Raw genomic sequence first — 9,774 nt, forward strand, 5'->3', positions numbered from 1 at the left:
ATCACCTCCCTTAAACAACCGTCACAATAGTGACTAATGTGGATTAACAGAGAAATACAATTATGTCGTTCCCTGTAATTTTGCCTTATAAATTTTTATTTAAAATTCCAGTTTTGTCCATTATTGAATTTTGTTCAGAAATTAATTCGTTTGCGCATGACGACAAGTAAGTCCGTGCGCGTAGCCCGTGGGGTTGCAAAGCTGGCAGCTGTACGGATCAGTGCAGCTGTTGGTAATGCAGATGTTTCAGTAGACGCTAATGCGTCCATTGTGTGGAATAAGTCGCCTCCTACTCCCATTAAAGGTGACTGGAATATGTCATCGGCTGCTGCCATTGCAGGTGACGGTGATAAGCCACCTGCTACACCAATTGCAGGTGGTCACCGTCATCGCCCGACTCCGTGGCAACTCCCCGGGGCCGAATATATTAAACGTTTGGGTTCTAACGTGACATTTGAAGAGGTGATGACGAGGTTTTATACTCGTCGGACCTCTTTGGTGGAGAGTCATCTGATGATGACTCCATTGGCGACGATCACTCTGGTGGTGTTAGTATGCATTACCAGGAAAGAAGTGATTCAAAGGATTCTTTAGAGAGCCATGTTGGCATTAACGTTAAAATGAGCCACCAGGAGAGAAACCATGAACTATGTTGCGGTTCGCTTTCAAAAAGAAGCCTTAGTTGCCCTCTAAGGTAAACCTAACTCGTTGGTCTGGTATGACAACGATCGATATCATATTCCGCTGTTCGACTCATCAAGGCTTCAAAAGCCTGGTGAGTGAGACGGAATTTTTCATCGATGCCTTTTCAGGCATCGGTGGTACACTAGTAAGCGGGCAAACCTCTGTTCCAAGCTTAGACAGCATCTGTACAGAATTTGCAAAGCTTAGGCCGTGTCGTCTAACTGATGCTTTCCGTGAACGGCTCGAAAAACGGACCCGTAGTCTGTGCACGCTATTGTTGCACCGTTTGTCAAGAGACGCGGGATTCCTTGCCTCTCGTGGGGAGACTCATGCCCATGCTGTTTAAAGGGTGTCCCTAAGGAAGCATATTTCTTTAGAGATCCTCTTTGAAGGACTTTAATCTATTACGAGATGCATCAAGATATTGAGAGTCTCCAATCCTTTTACGAGCGCGGGAAGCGCTCGTTCTCCGATGGACCTTCTGCCAAGGAGGATGGGTCTCGTCGTACTGCAGGACGATACCCGGAACGTCCAAGTTCAGTTGGGAATGAGGCTACCAACTTTTATGCGAGGCCCTGTTTCGAGACAAGAAGTCTTTTGCTCGGAACTATCACGCTTTGGCTGATGCCCTTGACCGTTCCGGTGTAATCTGGAATCGAAAGAAGCCTCGTACTGATAGTATGGGCGGAGACGCCCAACATAAAATGTAGGATGCGTCTCCGCCCATACTATCAGTACGAGGCTTCTTTCGATTCCAGATTACACTGGAACGTACGCATCTACGAGGCAGCTCGATCGTGTATGCATTGCCTTGGCGATGTAAAACACGAAACGGGCCAATATACATGGGCACTATTTTATTACTGCCTACATTCGTCTCTACATATTTGGTAGGTTTACCTTAGACAGTAGGACTAGGTCATTAATTTCAAATGAAAGAATATTTGCCCTTCCATTTTTGACAGGGTTCCATTTCTGTCGGCCCACCGCATCAGCGATGGAATCCCTGTACGAAACGGACACTGGTTCTCCACCCAACAGGAAATCACCTGCTGACTCGATTTTTATTTGTATTTCAGTGCGACCGGCTCACACTGCGGATATATCAATCTCTTCGTTATTCAGAGTATCATCGTTCTCGTTAATAATATTGTTTTCGACGCTGAGTCTTTCAGCATCGTTGTCAGCGTCGGTAATAGCATTATTGTTTTAACTGAGTTTGCCACTTCAATGTTGATTAAATCAGCATTGGTATCCTTGGCATTGACCTTAAGGCCAATGGGTGGTGATAAGCAGGATCTAGAGTGTTATTTGCTCGAGCGAGCACTCTTCCCATTGAGTAAGAGTTACTCTCAAACAAGGTAGGTATACGTGGATGGCGTGTGTCAATCACGAAAAATGGTGTATGCTTTGTAGAAACATGCACTGAATTGTTGTTGCAAATTCTACCATCGTCAAGAACTCGCTACAACTCTGAAAAGACCGCGAAGTGTCTCTTTGAGAATACGGTTTGCCTGCTCCGTCTTAGCATCTCTTTCAGGATGATCAGAAGTTGACATTTTTAACTGTATTAAGTCATTTGAGCGCAGTTTGCAAACATTCCGCCGTGAATCTAGGGTCTCGATCTGAGAGCAGTTCACGGGGTAACCCATGGAGTCGAAATTGCTGTGCTCGTGTCAACAAAGACACGAGCACAGCATTTGGCTGTGATCGACTCCGAGACTGCAGCAAGATGTACCATTTTGCTGAAATGAACAAACAAGAATACCATTATTCTTGAGATTGTCGTCGGGAAATCCCAACACGAAGTCCATGGATACAGACTGCCAAAACTCTGCCGGAACATACAGAGGTTGTAGTGGAGCTCGGGTTGAAGCACTAGGCTTTATCCGTTGACAAACTCGCAAGCACGTATGTACTTGCGGACGAACTCATGCTGGCGTGGCCAGTAGAAGTCGCGACTTATCGTGGGATAGGTCTTCTCACGTCCACAATGAATACTTATTGGTGCATCGTGGCACTCATACATGATGCGTAAACGCAAATCATTATGGGTGGGGATGACGACACGAGGTGTGTCGCCAACAATGGCTGTGTAATACAGTAACCCATTGCGTGTTGTGTATCGATCTGTTGAGGATCTATATAATTTCGGCAATCCTTTAAAGGATTGTTATAATGGATTTCTAAGTGAATACATCAACCCTTGAGAAACCTTATCTTCGTGATAAGCTCTTCTAACGTCGTCAAGTGATGTTGACGACGGAACACTTATTGTTGCAACAGTGGCCTTACGCTCACTGTTGATTTGCGCAGCCGGCTCAAACTCGGGCCGGCGCGAAAGAGCATCATCAACGACGTTAAGTAGTCCTGGTTTGTACTCCACGGAAAGGGTTAACTCCGCGAAGAAATACAACCATCACACCATTCTTTGCGACAAGTGTGACTGCTTACGGCCGTGCGTGAAGACGCATGGTACCCTTTAAACAATGAAAGGTCGGTCTAGTAAGCGATAGACTCGAAACTTAGACAGTGCATATTTCATGACTACAAGCTCATTGCTCCTGCACTGGATAACGGCGTTCAATTGGTTAAAAATGACGCGGCTGATAGCAGACGCCGCGCTCTGCGTCGTCTTTGTCATATTGCGTTAACGCACAGCCGATTGCAAAATCGCTGGCGTCATCGGTGATTGCCTTGATCTCTTACGGATCCGGGCGTACACCGTGTTTATCCACGATGCACCCAAGATGTGGTATTTCGCTTGCAGCGAATATACACTTCTTGAGATTTTCATAGAACTTGTGCTTACGAATAAGTCTGAGAGCCTTTCGGGCGTGGGTACGATGTACTTCAACGTCCTACTTTCCATTCATGTCAAAACAGCTCGGTGCGAAATGGTGCACCGATCTGAACAGATTGGTTACACATCTGTTAAATGTCGCAGGGGCATTACTTAGTCCCTGTGGCATGACTAGCCACTCCTAAAACCTTCTGCTTCGGGTGATTACTGCTGTGAACGGGATATGCTGTTCACGCATAATGTTTCAATAACATTAATTTATCAGACCCATTGGCAAGAAGATAGTACTCTGTGACATATTATTAATGATAACGTCTTTTTGTGGCATCAGCGTTTGACGCCGATACCGTTGCAGCATTCTATTAAATTCATGCACAATCCGTTACCCTCCTGTTGCTTGACCACACAGAAGATCGGAGACCTGGGTCGGGAGGTGACTCCTTGACATGGCTCGCAGCTGAGTGATCTATAAAAAACTTGTCGATCCATTATACTTGTTCACGAAACAGTGGATACTGTTCCAAGACACAATATTTCAGACTGATATCAGGTCGATTTCGTGTCGCGTGACTTTATCCTTAGGCAACTCGCACGATACCGAATTAAAGAACGCATCAGTGAGTTCGATCAAGTTCTTATATGGAGGATTTGTCTTTCAAAGACTCCCAGGATTGGGACGTAAAACTTTTCATTCGAGTCTTCTCATCGATGAGACTTTCGTCCGTCGATGAGCTGCTGTGAACCCGCTCGTTCTCAGGAAATTCTATTGCCGACCGAACATCGGCCACGTACTTGTCATTTGTGAAAAGTAAGCAGATATGCTTGACTTTGCCACTACGCAGATCACGCAAGAACCGTTTCGGTTCAAGCGTTGGCAATCACGTTATCTTCGAAGTTAACTTCGGAGGCGCTATTAAGTAAAATGTTGTAAGCGCCTATACTTGATCCATTTACCAAGACATTTATTGTCTCGGTTTCCTCCTTGGAACCTTTATCCAAAGGTACCTGGGAACCTTTCACCACAGGTTCCCGGGAACTGATTCCCACAGATTTTATTTATCTGTGGTTGCGCTACCACAGCGAGATCCTTTAGGACTTTCGCACTGTCTGTTATAAACGGGCATTTAAACTTTCTTGGATGTTGCTTTTCAAGCAAGCATCCTTTTTTTGTACCACTCAGCCTATTCCAGTGGTCGAACAGCGACGCTGCCTGTGCTTGTGCACAGCCGTCGGTAACTATATCCACAACGTTGTGGATACTCACACTGAGGTCTTGTGCACTCATGCTAGCGACCGACCCACAAGTGAGGCCACTGCACTCACTCGTAGGACATCCACACGCTTGTGGACGCTCCAACACGTTCATCAGTTGCCATCTGAAGAACAAGAGACAGGCATCGTCAGGGCTTGATGCTGCCACTTTATTCATGGCTCGTACTTTCTGAGCCATGGTATAGGATGATATCAAATTTGTCATCCGAATCTAGTACGATGAAATCATCATCGTACTGTTTACCCTTTAACTTGTATTAGATTCCAACTACACGTTTCTTTACCGTAACAGATGCGTCTGTTGCTAGGCACACTGTCATCCTCGTTAGAAGGATATCACGCTAAATATATTTGAGTCTGTGATCTTCTAGCGATTGGAATCTAGTATAAATTATTAACGCCTCACAATCAACTAGGGACTTTACGATCCGCCTCGCCATGCGATTTCGCAACGGCGTCGGATCTGCGCCCTCCGCTATTCCTAGCGAGAGGTCGGTCTTTTATCTCAGTGTTTTTAGGCACTGGCCGTGGGGCACTACGCTCATAGGCGTAGTTACCCGTCTTTTGACAATTATTCCATTTTTGTAACCGTTTGTAACTTGAAGAGTGAGGTTTCTCGCTCTCTACATAAGAGAGATCCATGGGTTCTGGACCTCCGTTTTCTTGTCGCCTCGGTGGACTATATGCACCCGAGTGGACGAAAGCCTGGTTTCAGGCTGAAGTCCTCCTGTTCCGCTTTAGAGATCGCTTAGTCGAGCGACTCTACATCTAGCCGGAACAGGTGGGTCTTAACAGGTCCGTCAGCAAGACCTTTAGTAAATGCAGTTACCTGGGTTCGTTTCTCAATTGGATGTCTAACGATACAACTGACCAGGTATCGTGTATGTTGGACATAAGCGTGAACGTCACGCTTATCCTGCTTCAAATCCAGGAGCTATATATGCTCGAGCCCTGAATTCGACACGTGGTGGCACGAATGTTTTTGTCTGAGCCGGGTCTTAAAGACGTCATGAGACCCAAAGACTAATGGGTCGTGAAACTTGAGCCCCAAGGCCCAAGATTTGGCACGTCTGTCTTAGTTGGACATGTCAAATTTCACTTCGTCGCATCATCGTTGATGAGGCGAGCTTCAATGGCATCGTCAAATTTGACGAACATCTCAAAAGGGAGTCGCCTTCGACTGCCTAAAACTCAGAGATTTTTTTCGTTAAGCTTTCGGGTCGACGTGGAAGCGTCGGCCCACTAGCAGCATGTAAATGCTGTGTCTCAACAGTTCTAATTGTTGAGCACCCTGTTCTCGCAACAGAGAGCTTTGCTGGTGCATCAAGGTTACTTTCTCTCGGGTCGCGTCGAGGTCTTGTTGTATGAGCTCGGCTATGGCCGCATGCTGTTCATCTCTTCCCAAAGTGTACAGCATGGTGCCAAGTGGCCCGCCTACGACCGAACTGATTCGATCAATCGCTCTCCATTCAAGGTCACATAAATGAGTAAACCCTTCACGCGTGGCGTAATAGCTTTCTTGAGGAGCTGAAATGCCACCTTCTTCTTCCAACATAGACATGTTGGATGAAATGTGCGTTGGCCGCTGAACGGACTACGAAGTGCTACCAGGTGTACGGGGCACTGCCGACTTGTACTGCTTCTAAACAAGTCCACTTCGCACTACTTCAGTGCGAGTGGTGCATCACGTCACTTCACGTACACTAGTACGTGCAGAAGAAGACTCTTTAAATCACTTGCTTTAAAGAGGGTTAAAAAGTAAACTGTATTTTAATATAATTAAGTTCTTCTGTTTCTATCTATTAATACTAACTTAACGATAAACTAATTCAAAACATGTAAGCCATTGCCAGCCGTGTGGAGAAATCGTGTGTTCCACGTGCTATATCGCAAAGTCATGTGGAATAGACGCAGCTACATGTGCTACAATCGCACATGTACGTAATCATCGCAATAAAAGATACCGATTTCATCATCACGCGACCTATTAATGTGTAAATATTTACGTCCCTTGATTATATATTTAGACTCACAAGCTTTCAACGTTCGGCAATCAGCATTAAAAATTACAGCGCTGACAATCCTGCCTTAACCCGCTCACATGCTTTTTGGTCTTGATATGTCAACGTCAACAAGCTCCCTATGCTGCCCAGTATTTATATTAGATATGAAATTTTTTTTTGCGAATAACGACAATAACCCAAGTATTAAAATCGATAGCTGTGTCGCTAAGGATGCGAGATTTACATAGACCACATATTCATTTTTTATCAATTAATTGCGAATAGCTCCTTGTCGTGATCAATATAGCTCTTTATGGTAGCTTTGAATTGCCTAAACTCCGACACGTTTCCGACCATCACCATCGGGTCTGAAAATGGCACATCGAAGTAAAATAGTGCGTCGCACTGCGACGCTAAGCAATTATTATCGTTTGTGATCGATGCGATCGCGCTTTTTGAAAAAAATATGTTTCATCATTAATTCTTCATGAATTGGACTGAATTCAATTACTATGCTTAATGATAGCTCTTGTGCTATCTCTGCATATATCTTGCTATACTTGTGTAACGGGCTAAAGTTGCCCTAATGTTACACAGTCCCCGTTAAGTACACTTGGTGTACGTAAGTAGATGGTCATTTACTAAATTAAAGTAATTGGACCCAGCACTCGGGTGTGGTGCACATTTGTGACCAGCCCTTGTGTATGTGATGCACATCGATGCATCAACTTTAGGAGGGATGACGCCTAGCGTCCGTTACGCGATAAATTTAGAAAGATACGCTCGCAATACACTTTCGTGTTATATACAGAGATGACATGTTTTATTGGTAAAAATAAGTATTTATATTCAATGCGATTGAATATAAATCAGCCTTAAAACTACTTTCTACTTGGTAAGTGCGCACGAGGAGTCGGATTACCGCTCTCGTTACGACACTTAACCAGAGTACTTACTGCGTTGGGTGAGGATAACGCGCCCACCGCAACTACCTCACTGCACGCAAGAGAAGCTGATTAACCGCTTCCTCGCTGTGCTAGGGTGTGTGTCTAAGTAGAGCGTGGCCGCATTAAGATGTGCCCGCCTACAATTAGTAGCACATGAAATCCTTCCCACGACCCGCCTCTGCGTGTGTACGTGAGGATGAGCCTCAATATTCATTGGGCTCATTTCCCCCACCTCTCCGAACATCATCGCGAGGTGGCAGGGCCTATGGCGCAGGGACTTGGTGAGCAAGCACTGGCAAGGCTACTGGGTAGTCCTCCTGAGCAGCATGTTGCTCAGATGGAGCAGTTTGAGGCATTTGTGCTCGAACAGCGGAAATCCGCGTCCGAGGCACAGAGCCATGCTGCGGCGGAGTCCGTCACCAGACTCAGGATGAGCTAAGGCATGAGAACGCTCGGAGCGAGGCTTTCAACAGGACTGCTGGGTGCTCTCTGCCTGGCCGCATCAGCTTAGGCCCATTCGGATGGACTCGCCCAAGTTCGATGGAATTGCAGCAGACACGATTGTCCACTGGCTGCTAGCCGTGGAGCAATGCAGTATTGCGCAGCTCATCGAGGACGACAGCCGGATGGTGTCGTACGCCATGTCGCATCTGCGCGGTAAGGCCTCAGAGTGAGCTTACTCGGCGCTTATGGCGGACAGAAAGGCGTTTTCTACATGGGCGATCTTTAAGACAAAGATTCGCGCGCCATCTACCAGCCGCCCACCACGAAGTGTTGCTTCAGATGCGCTTCTTTGGAGCGCGAGTCTCGTTTGTGTGCAGCCCGAGTCTTAGTGGGGGTGGGCCCCTCACTATGCTCGGTGCGAAAGAGGTACATAATTTCGTCAATATGACGATGACCCATGAGGGTATCATCTCAACGACTGACACTTGCCCTAGTGACCCCCTGCCAGCTTAGCAGTAGTCAATAAAATTATGCCTTTTGACCGACCTCTCGGCGGTATCATAGGCGAGTCTGATGCTAAAAGCGTCAGCGAGGCTCAACGCTTTGTGGATGAGCGATTAACCATCACACGTAAAGTCCGTGACGCAATGGCAAGCGCACAGGACAAGCAAAAAGAATTTCCGGACCGAAATGGTCGCAAAAATAATGAACGCTTTAGAGTAGGTAAAAAATTGCTATTCAGTACTGCTACCCTACCTAAAATTGCGATTTCTGTACTACCTGGAGGTACTACGAAGTTGTTGCCGCGTTTTATTGAGCCCTTTACGGTGGTAGAAGAGGTTAGAGACCATTTAGGCTCACCCTTCCCCCGTATATGAAGACGGACCCCGTATTTTGCGTGGGTCGTCTGAAACGGTATGTAGACCCAAATGAGGTCACATACCCCCATCTGGTTAAGGAGACCGATGGTGACGCCGACTGTGAGTCGAGCGTCGTTCGGGTGAGGGGGACGGTGAAGGTGAAAAACTTTCAGCCGACCGACTCCTCCTGCCACGAACAGGACTCGGAGAGCGAGGGACATATCGCGAGTAACGCAGATCCCTCAGCATTATCCTTTCAAAGAGGTCCAAGCGAGTCTTCAGGCGTTCATAACCCTGACGAGCCTTCGCTCGAACATCAACGAGATCCGAGGTCAGTCGCGAGACTTGACCCTCGAGATCCGCAATACGTCGTTCAGCAGCGCTAAACGCCTGTGACTGAACGGACGAAGGTAAGGCAGCCGCGATTATTTGGTCGAGATCGCCAGCCCTATCGGACGCCGCCTGCACTTATGGATGCGGGCGGAAATCAACGCTTCCTTGTTGGAAGTTTGCTTGCCCATCGCTCAACGAGGCAAAGGTATCAGACCCTCGTCCAATTGAGAGGTTACTTCCGAAGAGTTTTGACTCTTGGGAATTGATCGAAGCCCTACGTATTGATGTGCCCGGCTTGGTTGCTGTCTATGAAAACTGGCACCAGCGGAAGTCTCTTCGCTCGTCTCAAATGGACTAGCAAAAGCAGCGTTGTGAGAAGAAACAGGGGGTACAGTTCCGCCCATGATTTCTTTCACACGCAAGCGGGC

Source organism: Bremia lactucae, linkage group LG1 (genome assembly GCF_004359215.1).
Source record: "Bremia lactucae strain SF5 linkage group LG1, whole genome shotgun sequence".
Lineage (NCBI taxonomy): Eukaryota > Oomycota > Peronosporomycetes > Peronosporales > Peronosporaceae > Bremia > Bremia lactucae.